Source organism: Molossus molossus, unplaced genomic scaffold, assembly GCF_014108415.1.
Source record: "Molossus molossus isolate mMolMol1 unplaced genomic scaffold, mMolMol1.p scaffold_m16_p_1, whole genome shotgun sequence".
Classification (NCBI taxonomy): Eukaryota; Metazoa; Chordata; class Mammalia; order Chiroptera; family Molossidae; genus Molossus; species Molossus molossus.
Genome location: NW_023425344.1, coordinates 220,961,518 through 220,975,262, shown reverse-complemented (window position 1 = coordinate 220,975,262; position 13,745 = coordinate 220,961,518). Strand labels below are relative to the sequence as shown.

At 41.9% G+C, this 13,745-nt stretch overlaps 1 protein-coding gene across 2 annotated transcripts in view; it reads right to left on the bottom strand.

Annotated features, from left to right (window-relative positions):
- The window catches only part of MPP5 (membrane palmitoylated protein 5), an 84,049-nt gene extending 83,507 nt beyond the window's left edge, over nucleotides 1-542 (bottom strand). The window contains exon 1 of one of the 2 annotated variants that reach the window (XM_036241985.1): nucleotides 323-542. The gene's annotated coding sequence lies outside the window, so the exon portion shown is untranslated. The remainder of the gene's footprint in view (nucleotides 1-322) is intronic. The other variant, XM_036241992.1, reaches the window with a different exon arrangement.
- Nucleotides 543-13,745: the final 13,203 nt, after the last annotated feature.

Below are 13,745 nucleotides of genomic sequence, written 5' to 3'. Positions count from 1 at the left end.
GACAGGCGACTCCGGGCCGCACCCCCTGCAACTCGGGTCGGAAGGACCGGCACCCCGCTAAGGTGGTCCCTTGACAAGACAGAGGGACAGGGCACCGCCAGGCAGCGTTCCTCCAAGGGACAAAGGTTGGGCTCACGCCCTCCGCGGTGGGCTGCGGCTCCCGCAGACTGGGGGCAGCCCGCAGAGCAGCCTAGGGTCCCTCCAGGGCCCAGCGCTCGGCTCGTGGGGGAGGGGACGAGGCCGGCCGCCCCTCCCCCGCCGCGCTCCCGGGGACCTGTTGATTAAGACCTCCACACCGAGCCGCTGTCGGTCAGTCTCTTACCTCTGCGCCACTGCGGCCGCCGATCCTGCTGCCCAAGCCGCCCCTAAATACTGCAGAAACGGCAGCTCCTCAGCGGCACTTAAAATTCCGGATAAAGAATCCAGAAACTCCCGATTCCCCACCTCACAAACCTTAGTCCCCGCCCCCGTCCCAGCCCCGCCACCAGCCACCGCCAGCCGCCGCCGTCGCCGCCGCAGCGACTCCACCTCGAGACCGCGCGAGACCGCGCACGCGCTCCCAGGACTCTGGCGTAGCGGGCGCGCCTATCCCAGACCCTCCTGGCCGCGTCCCGCCCGCTGCTGAGCCGAGAGGCTGGCGCGGTTCGCCCAATCCCGAGCCGGCGCGGAGAGAGGGCCCGCTCATTGGTCAACTCGGCAGCTCCGAGCCGCCGGTCGCGCGCACTAGCGCGTCTCCAAGTATAAAAGGCAACTGCTTCAGCCTCGCAGGATTCGGAAGTCACTTTGGGGCTGAGGCGGTGGGGAAGGTTGTGTGGGGATGCGAGGTTTCCCGGAGACGTAGTCGAGGGTAGGCTACAGTCCTTGACTCTTTTCTCCGTGGATGTCAGCTCCGGAAGAAAACCTGATTCTCCGTGAGGCCACTCCTTGTGTCCTGTGAAATCCATCACACAATATAACATTTGTTAAAAGAACAAAAAAGTTCTTGAACACTGTGTCCCACAGAAGAATTCTCTGCTACCATAGAAGAGTCCAAAAGCCTAGCACCTAGGACCGATTTCTGAAAACCGGAAAAGAAGAATGCCATACAACTCGAGTGTATGAATTTAGAGTTACCTGGGCAACCCACATCCACTGCAGGGGAAAATCCAAATAAACGGTCTCCAAAATTCCCTAGAAATTCTGTTAGACACACACACACACACACAAGTGTGTGTGACCTATTTCCTTTTATAAGTTCTAAAATGCATGTAATGACAATTCAAGAAGCCTCCTCTAGCTCCTCAATGAATCTTTCTACCTCTAGCTCAGGGTTTCTCAACCTCAGGGCTATTGACTTTAGGGCCACATTATTCTTCTGGTGGGGGCTGTCCTGTGCACTGTAGGATGTTCAGCAGCATCCCTGGTCTCTACCCTGTAAATGCCGTAAGCATCACTACCCCCATTACGAACCATAAAAAAATGTCACTAGACATTGCTAAAGATCCTATGGGGGCCAAAAACCTCCTCCAGTTAAGAACCACTGATCTAGCTGTTCAAATAACTCTTTAAAAAGAGCCTCTCATTACTCATACATTCCAATTGCCTGGCTCCAGGCAATTTTGCCTAACACCCCTACCCAAGTGAACTCTCCAGCTACCTAGGCTTGCTTCCCCAGCGGCTTGGACTCCTCTGTCACAGGACTGCACTCTAATAAAAAGATGATCACTATCTGTGTGAGACAGCAGCCAGTGTTCTCAAAATATGTGGAAATTCCTTCGTAAAGTACTATACCAAAGTTAGTTATTATCTTTACTTCCCAAAGTTATTTTCATTTTAAAAGAGGGTAGACCCTATGGCAAATAAAAAGTTTATTTTCTGGTGAATAAAGCCATTCCCAGAATTATGAAATCACTCAAATTACTGGTCGAAATCACTCAAATTACTGGTCTGTGTGCAAAAAGAAGGAGGAGGAGGAGAAGGAGAAGGGGGGAGGAGGAGGAGAAGAAGACTACGGGAACAGGAAAAGATACAGAAATTGGAGATAAGGTGATTGGATTTGAGTTTTAGCTTTAATGCTAACTAGTTCTGTGATTTCAATAGGTGAAAAGTTTCCTAAACTTTCCCTAAATTTTCCTAAATTTACTTGTCTAAATTTTCTTATCTGTAATATAACAGGTTAACTACATATTTTTTCTAGCTTTAAGATTCTGGTAGCCTGTGCATGTGGAATCTAAAACATGGATAGCATAGGTAGCTAAGAAAATGTAATTTCATCCCAAAATAGAATGAAATGGGTGATTTGTGGTTTAAATCTCCATAAGAAGCATTGTTCATCTTTGTCCCAAGACAAGTTCACCCTGGCAAATTTGTAACTAAGTATTTTGGATGAGTAGTGAAAGCCAAACTGTAAAAACAAGTATATGGTAATCATAGTAAATACCCTTCCTCTTTCCTCAGCGTCTGCTTAACCAATGTGCCAGTAGCCTCTATTACATGTTTATGTAATAAAATGTTGTGCCATTTTATTATGTTAAAGGCTTGGGGAAAATATATTAATATTGTATTTCAGCCATTTGCAACAGGTCTGAAATCTCAGTTTTCAAGATTCTATCATTTACTGTTATATGTGGAATCCTTAACTAGGGCTATTATTTCCCCTTGGTTTTATCATCTCTATGTACTAGTGAAAGCCACAGTTTTCATAACTGAATCAGCAGCCTAATTACTTATAATTGTATGAACCAGATAACCAGAAATGGTGTAAATTAAAAAGAATACTCACTGATTGAGATATAAGTTATGAAACAAGTTAGTAGGTATTAATTATTAAACAAGTATCCAAAAACTTTTAAATACTGAAAAACCAAAATGCAAACCAATAAGCCATGAGTTTTCTAATTTAATTGGTTTTAGTTATTATTGTTTTGGTGGTTTATAGTACTTCTTAACCTTCCATAAATCTAGCTAAAATTATTATGTCCCTAAACTAAGAACATTATGCAATTGTTGCCATGTGGAATGGGAGGTCCCACTGTCTTTGGTTAGTTTAGCATCAGTGTCATTCATTACAGGTGAATATCATTCAACTCAATTGACTTTAATACATATTCATTCATTAAAGATAGCTAGCTAGCTAGCTAGATAGATAGATAGATAGAACTTTCTATATGCTAAGTAGGAAATTGAAACATGTGACAGTCCCTGTCCTGGAGGAATTAAGTAAGATGGGGAAAAGGGGCAAGATAAGACTAGTCCCATAAAGGTAAAATATAATATAGTAAATGAAAACAAGGCTCTCTGGACTCAAAGAATGGTAAAGTCTTATACTAGGAGAAGCTTTACTATCTAATGAAAAGGGAGAGGGACAGGGACAGAAAATAAACTACTATTGAAATACCCACAATAACAGGAAAATCAAGATCTTATACATGGCTTTAAAAAGATAAAACTTTTTTTTTTTTTTTTAATCAGTTTGAATGACTGTGAAGAACAGAGAAAAGTATAGGCTTATTATGGGAACAGCAAGTAGTCAATAATAACCTTGGAGTAGCATATTCTGTATTTAGAATGTTAGGCATTAATTACACTTTTTTGTGTGTGTGTGCCCTTCTTGAGTGGTCCTATGCTAGGTTGGGGTTGTGGACAAATAAAACATTGTCCAGGAGAAATTTTATTTTGGAGAGAGGAGGTAGGCAAATTTGGAGCTTGGGAATTTTTCTATTAAGAGAAAGACAAAGACTGAATCCAGGAAAAAGGAATTCAGGTTTATTCTCCTAAAAAAGAGCTATAAAATTACCCACATCTTTTCCTCACTAAACTCCCAATCAAATCTATTTTATTTATGTAACAAATCTCAGCTGCCGATTTAATTTATTCCACATGTGAATACTTCTCACTGGGTCTGGGGTGGTATCTGTGCTGAACTCCAGAGAGTTGAACTCTAATGTCTCTTCTATCCTGTCTTGGACTCATTCTGATTGAGACTTCACTTCATCATTGCTTCAAAACAGCCTTTGTGAAGGTCATCTGTTACAGCCACTTTGTTAAATGTAAAAGTCAGCGTTCAGTCCTTGTCTTCCTTGACCTGCCAGCAAGCAATTTATGCCATTGAACATTTTCTCCATTTTGTCCTCTGGGCTTCCAACTACTCTAGCTTCTCTTCCTACCCACTGGAACCTCCTTTTCTGTCTCCTTTGCTGATTCTTCTTCATCTCCCTGACTGCTAAAAGTTGGAGTGTCCCAGGGCTCTAACACTTAATATTTTACTTCTCTCTGCCTGGGTATGAATCCCAGTTCTACCACTTGCCAGCTGTTTGATCAGAAGAAACTCACTTAAATTCTCCAAGATTCAATTTCCTTATCTATAAATTGATGATAATAGAAGTAGCTACCTCTTTCAGTGGTTGTGAAGACTAAATGAATCTATTTATGTAAAGCACTTAGAGCATGCCAGGCAGTATATGCATTAATCATTTGTACTTATTCTTATCATCATGTTGTTTTTTTTTAATCCTCACATGAAGACATTTTTGTATTTATCTTCAGATAGAGCGGGAGGGAGAGAGGAAGGAAGGGAGAGAAACATCGATGTGAGAGAGACACACATCTGGTTGCCACCCACACAACCCCAACAGGGGCCAGGGACAAACTGCAACAAGGTACATGCCCTTAGCAGGAACCGAACCCGGGACTCTCTGGTCCCCGAGGCAATGCTCTAACCACTGAGCAAACAGCCAGGGCATCATCATGTTCTTTATCATTAGCTACCTATAAGATTGAATCTGGTCTCAGTGGCTTTAAATTCCATCTATACACTGTCAACTCTAAATTTGTCTAGCCTAAACATCTGCCCTACCTCCAGAATCACATATTCACCTATTGACTCAACACCTCCATTTGAATTTCTAATGATCATTACAAATTTAACCTGCCAGAACTTTTTATGTTTGTCTAGTTTTCTTCCTTTCAGTGTATGGTAATCTCACTATTCCAGTTTTTCAGGCTTGCTTTCTACTGTAGATCCAATCCATCAGGAAATCCTTTCATTTCTACCTTCACATCCAGCTACTTCTCACCAACCCCAATGCTACCACCATATCCAAGACATCATCATCTTTGCACTATCACCAATATTTTCTCTTCTCAATACTGCAGCGACCGTGATCCTGTATGTATTTATATATATATTTATTTTAGCTGTATGGCATTGAACAAACAACTTAACCTCACTAAGCTTCACTTTACCATCTGTCTGTAAAACAGGAAAGTAATAATACCCTCAGATTATTGTGAAGATTGAGAATGCATGCAGACCCCATTATAGAATGACTGGCAACTTTTTGAGAATGAATAAGTGGTAGCTTTTAAAAATTCGAACTACCTTTTGGATGAAGACTGTCTATAATTTATAGTTTCTTTATTTTTAAAAGTATAGGGATTTAAAACAAAAAGCCTGTCTAAAAATGGCATTCATTGATTTCATAAATACTGTTTTTCAGATCGGGTGCTCAGCTAGACAGAAAGAACATGGTTCCTGCCCTCAAGGACGCCACACTGACCAATTTTAAAAACAACATAATGTTGGGCCAATGTCCAAACGAGAAAAGTAAAACCAAAGAGAATGACAAATTTATCCAACAACCCCAAAGAAACCCTACAGATGAAAATTGAGTTTATGAATCAAAAACCTTATATAGTTTTGTATACTTCTCTACCTTCCTTTCAAATCGATGACCACAGTAATTAAGATTTAGGAAATGAGATTGACATAGATTTAAATGCTTAATGAGATCTGGCCAGTTTGGCTCAGCAGTTAGAGCATCAGCCTGCGGACCAGAGAGTCCCGGGTTTGGTTCCCTCTAAGGGCATCTAGCTCAGTTGCAGTTTGTCCCTGGCCCCCAATCTCTCACATCAATGCTTCTCTCTCTCTTCCTTCCTCTCTCCCTCCTGCTCTATCTGAAGATAAATACCCCCCCAAAAAAAAAAAAATTTCCTCGGGTGAGGATATAAGTAAATAAATAAATAAATGCTTAATGATTAGTCGTAGCCTTTATTTCTGCCACATGAAAGACACTGTTTTGGTTGTCCCTTGTGTTGTTTTTTTTTTTCTTGAGCTCTGCTTGTTTTTTAGCTTCGTAGTTTGTATTTATCTGAACAAAAAAAAAGATGGAGAAGTCAGTTCAATTAATTCAAAAGTCTGAAATACAAAATAAAGTTATTTTTGTTAAGTAAAAAAATGTTAAAAACTAAATATGCATAAAATAAATGATTGAAACAAGTAAAATTACATTTATAATATAGCTTTTTTTCTTAGTATAATAATAAAGATTTTTTTGACAGATAAGTTTTTGTTTTTTAAATATAGCATGTTAAAGGAAACTCAAAGTTTCTTAAAATTTTTGTTTTATGCTATTTCTACCCATGTAAGAATTTAATAAATCAAGATGTCAAGATTAAGATTGTGGGCTTTTATTCTTTTTTTTTTTTTTTTTTTTTGTTCAGACAGAGCGGGAGGGAGAGAGAGGAAGAGAGAGAGAGAGAGACATACATGTGAAGGGACACATCGAGTGGTTGCCACCCGCACGACCAACCAGGGCCGGGGACAAATTGCAACCGAGGTACGTGCCCTTAGCGGGAACCGAACCCGGGTCTCTCTGTACCGCAGGCCGATGCTCCAACCGCTGAGCCAAACCGGCCAGGGCGGCTTTTATTCTTTAAGACTTACAGATATATCATTGAGTTACTTGCAAGTTTTTGATCTGTGATAAACTGAGTCCTAAAATAAGTCATAGGTATGTGAAATTTACATGCACATAATATATGCTCATTGAAATAGGAGGCCAAGTAATTTTCACATCACTTAAGTTGTAATAATATGAAGTCTTTATCGGTAACAAACTTCTTCGCCCATTTAAAGAAAATCATCTACCTTTTCCCACATATAAACAATTCACAGTTTAGATATTTTGGAGCCACTTTTTAAATTTCAGGAGTCACGACTTAAATATGGTATGTAGCCTGGCCGGTGTGGCTCTGTGGTTGAGCATCAACCCACGCACCAAGAGGTTGCCGGTTTGATTCCCAGTCAGTGTACATGACCAGGTTGTGGGCCAAATCCTCAGTGCGGGGGCATGCGGGAGGTGGCCAATTGATGTTCTCTCTCATCGATGTTTCTATTTCTCTCTCTCTCCCTTTCTCTCTCTCTCTAAAATCAATAAAGAAAGAAAAAACAATTTTAAATATGGTATGTCTATCATTGATTTTGCCCTTCTTTGCATTTGCACATCTCTCTTAATGAGGCCCCAGTATCTGAAATGTCATTGTTATTGGATATATCAATGAAAGGATGAAATCATTATAGAATATTGGGTTACTTTTAAAAAAAATTTTCTCTCTAAATTTTATAATATACAGGGTGGGGCAAAAGTAGCTTTATAGTTGTGACTACATAAACAGAAAGTTTATTCTTGTATTATTATTTAATTATTGTATTATTTTCCATATGAACAGCTGTAAACCTACTTTTGTCCCACCCTATTTTGAGAGCTATCAGAGCTTGGGATTCTCTTTAGGTAGATGTAACATGTCACCCTGTGTGCCACCCCTTCACTGTCCACCACTACCATAGAACAGTACTAAGAACATACTTAAAGAGGAAAAGAAAAGACGAAAGCATAGGCACGGACAAAGTAGTATATATGAAGGCCAGGGGATTGATTATTGTGATGGACATGTGTTATTTTTTAGCTACATTGTTTTCCTCTGGTCCATAACCTCTGGCCCATGGTGTGCATCTGGGTGGGGCCCTATTAATAAACTAAGTGCTCAGTGCTAAGTTAACTGACTTTGGTGATGGCATGAAGAACAGGTGAAAGGGCGGGCGGGCACCTGGATGCCATCCTCAGAGCCCTGGTGAGATGGGCATGTGGTTCCTGCCAGGGCCATTCCTAGTTCTCCAACCTTCCTTTCAATTCTGTGAACTCAGCCCCTAAGTGTGCACATGTGTGCATGCGTGTACACACACACACACACACACGCACGCTCGCACGGTATGTTGGGAGAGGCAGCTGGAAGAAGTTTCATTCTTACGTAACTCACTGCCAAGCTAGTGTCTCGAAGAACTTTAGAATACAGTAGGTCGGACTGCAATGTGAATGGGTTCCCCAAAACTATGCAGTGTACAATGTGCACAACTGTATGTGGAAGCCCTGTAAGGTAGTCTATAAATGTATAATTTTGGTATGAAAGAAAGAGGCCTTGGCTGTGCTGGCTAGTCTAGGAAAGCGGGTTGGGAAAGAGGGTGCTGAGGGAGGCGAAGAGGAAGAGGAGGAATGAGAATGAAAGGAATCATGTAAAAGCAGCTGCAAGTAATTCTCTTCCAGTGCCTTATCTGAAGCTCCCTCTTTCCTGTGCTGTTACATTTTGACCCATGATGGATTTTAGAGCATAAACCACAGCCAACCCTCAACATTCCAGTCCACCTCTATTGTTACTACAATAGAAGCAATAAGACTCAACGTTAAAAGATTCAATTTATTGACAACTTTTTGTGAAAGTGTCATGTCTGTCCTTTATATCTATAGAGATTTATAATTGTAAAAAATTACCTTTAGGTTGTCTTACATGTTTTTTTTTTTTTCCATTGGCCTTTTTCTTTTTGTTTTACTTTCCTTTCATCACATCCATTCCCCTGAGAAAGGGGGAGACAGATGAGGCACAATTTCGAGGAAATTAGAAGAGGATTTGACATGAGTGAGAGAGAGAGGGCAAAAAGGAAAGCAGGGGACAGTGGAAGAGGGAAGGGAAGTGAGGAAGAAAGAAAAAAGCCAAAAGCAGGAGAGAAAAAAGGCACAGAAAGAGAGGGAACTTATTCTGGGTCTTAAATTCAAAGGATGATCTAGCCACCTCATCAAAAATGTCTTTATTCTTTCCAATGGAGCCCTTTGTTAAGTTTCACAGACATGTTGCCCTTAGGGTCCTCCCACCCTTTCTCTTCTTAGCCTGGGTTTTATCAACATAGAATGAACCTGCTGGCTCAGGATTCCAAGGAATTTGGTTTGTAAAGAAGAAAGATGGGTGGGGATGGGGGGACACGCCCAGTATTTCATAACTATTTTCCCCTCTCTTCTTTTCTTGAATCTCTATTCTTTGTCTCATTTCTTTCCACCTTGGAAAATACCACAGGTTCATAGATAAGGCTATTGTTTGGGCTCACTGTAAAGAAATCAGCAAAATTAAGGGGAATAAAGCCTAAAAAGAAGAGAAATTGAAAACCAAGAAGGAAGAAAGATGGACCCAGATCCAGAGAGACAGGTTAGCCTGGTCCCTGCCTCGTGGCCTTTTTGTAAAAGTACATTTGAAGTGCCACTTTACCAAAATCTTACTGAGAAAGGAGAAAAAGTGTGATTCTTTCGAACTGCTGAGAGGATGGGATGAATTAGAGACCGTGGCCCCCAGCTAGCCACTGCCCGGCAGTGGGTGAATGGAATCTGATGAGGCTACTAGCAGTAGGAGTTTGTTTAACTGGGGTGGGAGCACGCATTATTCTGGCTTCTGCCTAGAGTAAAAATCAGATTTACAGACTCAATTTTAGTCTACATTCAGCCTGAATTCAAAGAGGGATTATGATTCTACTAATCTTTGTTTTTCTTGGAGTAAAGAGTGTTCCGTGTAAGAGTATGAAAGGGGAAAAGAAGTGATTCAGAGTGTGAAAAAGGGGAAAGAAATGCTAATCAGAGGGAAAACTAAAAAACTATACAATCCTAAGTAATGAAAAACGGGAAGATAGAGGAGAGAAAAATGGAAAGAAAGAGAAAGCACATGAAAGAAAACAAAGAGGGAAAACAATTAATACTTTTGTGAAAACTGCATGCCAGGTTTGTATCTTATACTATCCTTGCGATTTAACACGCTCAGAGTGGGATTTCGCTGCACGTTGGCTGTTCTTCGCTTTGCTCCTCATTTCTGGAGCCCATCCCAAGCTGCCTCTACATTTACAAAGATGGGCCACCAGGACCACAGACATATCAGTTTATAAAATCATAACAGCAGAAAGGCCTGTAGATAGCTAATCACGCCCTCCTTATTCTCCACCCTTATGCACACACATTTGACAGCTGAGAAAACTGAGGCCCGGAGAGATTAAATATGACGTCCAGGAAACAGAGGAAGAGCATTTAGAAGTCAAAACTAGATAGTTGACTTCTTCACTTTTCCAAATTCTTCCAATTCCTTTCCCAGCTTGTTTCACGGACTCACTTTTTCTAGTCATGTTGTTTCCAGACGATGTCATCTTCAGTTTTTTTCCTCTTGCCCCCGCAGATAGTTGGTCAATAAATCTCATTGACTATGTATTCATGTCCTTTTCTATCTCACTGCTTCTTACCTGGTTCAGTACTTTGGCACCCTTCATCTGGACTATTTTTTTTTGTGTGTGTGGTACATGCCCCTAGCGGGAACTGAACCTGGGACTCTCTGGTCCGCAGGCCAACGCTCAACCACTGAGCCAAAGTGTCCAGGGCCATCTGGACTATTATAATGGTTTCCTATCTCTACTCTCCTCCAGCTTCTCTTAGAAATTGTAATTGTCCTAAAACATAATGCTGATTTTGTCATCTCTCTCTCTTTCAGTGGTTCTTCCTTACCTACCAAATGGTAATACCCACACTCCCTAGCATGGCCCAGAACCTCCACCGTCTGGCTGTTTCCTGCCTTGCTTCTGGCTGCATCCTTCATTAGCCCTGCACCGGCCACACTCAGCACTGTCCCGTCCCTTTGACTCTGCTCACACTACTCCCTATGTCCAGGATGTTCCGGTTTCCCCTCGCCTAACTCAGAGGCTGCCTCCTTCACAGGCTCTTTCATGATTTTCCCTTCCTCTCTCTCTCCCTCTTGAGCTGAGACTAGGTCTTCACTTTTCTCTGAAAGCGCCTACACCATTACAATGTGTGTAATTTGTGCATGTCTTAAGGCCAGGCAAGACATCTTGTTATTTATTTAGTTTTGATCTCTCCCAGAGCGTCCCAGTACCTCATGTATAATAGATAGGCATCGAGTGCTTGTTCAGTTGAACAAAATTGAGTTTGTGCCAAAAGACAGGTGAAAGAATCAGTCGCATGTAGGATGAAGATAAAAGAATTGATGTCCTACATTACTTTTAAATGTCCAGGGCTTAAATAACGAGTGCTTCAGAATATACGTAGAATGTACGAATTATGTGCTAATGTACTATGTGTGAGTGGTAAGGATGCTGCTAGATTGATCCTTGCCTTTAGAGAATGAGAGGAAAATATGAGCCAGCTGGATATCTCTGGAATTTCTACAAATTCACTTGGATTTTTTTTTAAAATGCAATTTGAGATAGAAATTGATAGATGAAAATTCTATATACTGCAAAGGAGATTTTGCACTTTTCTAGTAAATTACAGTAGCATTTCCCTACAATATTCTCAGGTTCAATGCTGTGGATTGTAACATAGGTAAAGCCTCATTACAGTGAAGTTGATCTGGTAATTTGGACACTAAAGCCCAGTGGGGAGGCCCAGAGACAACTCCCATTTGTATAAACACTTATCCTCTAATTATTTGCTTTTTTGAGGAGAACTCTTGTAAATGTGACTAAAAATGCATTTAAGTGTTGGTTTTTAAAGTAGAAGTGTTTTTTCCCCTCTCCACTTAAGTCCAGTGAAATGTGCCTCTATGTTCCTTCCGTGACATTCTTTTATGTACATGACTGGAGCTGAGGTCTGTTCCGTCCCCTGGTCAGACAGTAATTTAAAAGTGGGTCAGCAGCAAGCAAGGGAAGAGATCTCCACTGCCGCCTATAGGACAACCTCCATGTCCAAAGCTTGTGTTACAATTTTAAAATCCTGAGACATGAGATCTTGTACAGAAAAAACTGCCAAACAAAACACTGAATGGTATCACCTGAAAGCAAGCAGAGGCCAAAGCTGAAAGCAGGAAGAAAAGAGAGGCCCGATGATTTTAGATTTACCAAGAAATGTGGTTTGTGGCCCACTCCCCTTCCAAATCAGCAAGGACAAGAGGCCCTATTGTTTGGGTTCCGCCTGCAGAGCTAGCCTGGGAGTGGTGCTTGCCCGGGGAGTTGGATACCGGGCACTAGGAAACCGAACTCTACTAGCACAGAAAAATGTGAAGTGGCGCCTCCCACTCGAAAGATAGCATGAGGACAGGCTCTGCGGAAGAGGTTCTGCAGAGCAGGACTCGGAATGGAGCACAGGCAGGATAGGGAATGCATCAAAACATCCCGCTTGATTCCTTTGCTCTTAACGGCTCTGTTCCAGGAACCAGAGGTGACGACCAGATAGCAGGGCTCACAAAGAAATGTAGTGGAATTTGTTCCATACCTGAAGTGTTTGAATCGGTTCTCGTGTTCCTGCAAAAATAAACAACACATTTCAAAAGTGTTGCCCGTGTAACCACAAATATTTAGAAAAGATAACTGACCATTGTCTAAATGCATCGTAGGTAGTAATAGAACATATTTAGCACACCCAGGGCATTATTGATTATAATACATATTAAAGTAAAATTGCCTAAATTTCTCTAACATGCAAGCTATCCACCCTGTATAAGCCATAAAAGTGAATTTTTTGTAGTAGCATGTCACCTATTTTTATTGCATCTATTACCTGTCACTCAGTGAAGCTGGGGCATTCCTATCCTGCTTCCTCTCCAGCCCCTGAAAGCTTATCTGGGGTTGAGACTGAGAAGCTCAGGGGCTTACCTAAACAGAGCCAGTTGTGCTGGGAATTTAGGCTTTCATAAAGACCTGGGGGTACATTCTGGAATGGATGGGTGCCTGGGGTTAGAAGTGATTCACCTCCACTAACTTCTTTAAAAAAAATTTTTTTTTCTTTTATTGATTTCAGAAAGAGAGAGGAAGTGAGAGGGAAAGAGATATAAAAACATCGATGAGAGAAAACATTGATTGGCCACTTCCTGCATGCCCCCATTGGGGGTTGGGCCCACAACCTGGGCATGTGCCCTGACTGGGAATCGAACCAGCGACATCTTGGTGCCTGGGCTGACGCTCAACCACTGAGCCACACCAGCCAGACTTTACTAGCTTCTTTGTCACTGTCTCTCTGGCCCTGATGGGGTAACAGTGCCTGGGAATCTTTTAGGTGAGGGGAACAGACTTTGCCAATCCAAAAATATGACTTTTGAGATATTGATTATTTTAAGCTGGTTATTTTTAAGAAACACAGACTCAGAAAGAACCGTTGACCCTCCACCTTACCTGCCTAAAGGAATTCAGAAAGAAAAACCTGCTCGCCCTGGCCAGTTTGGCTCAGCGGTTAGAGTGTCGGCCTGCGGTCCGGAGAGACCCGGGTTCGGTTCCCGCTAAGGGCATGTACTTCAGTTGCAGTTTGTCCCCGGCCCTGGTTGGTCGTGCGGGTGGCAGCCACTCGATGTGTCCCTTCACATCGATGTTTCTCTCTCTCTCTCCCTTCCTCTCTCTCCCTCCCATTCTATCTGTACAAAAAATGGAAAAATACCCTCAGGTGAGGATTAAAAAAAAAGAAAAACCTGCTCAAAGGAAGGGACCTATCTCCTTAGCGTCATAATGTGATCTAAGTGTGGCAGAAAGGAGAAGCCAAGCAAAGTCGCTTTTCAGACTCCACTCTGAGTCCCATAGTTTCTGAATGTCCTGGGAAGATTCATTTCCCAAAGGTTTGCTCTTTCTCATCTGCCTGTGAATTGCCTGCTTTCCTTTAGCTGTCCCAGACCCCTGCCTCCGTCTT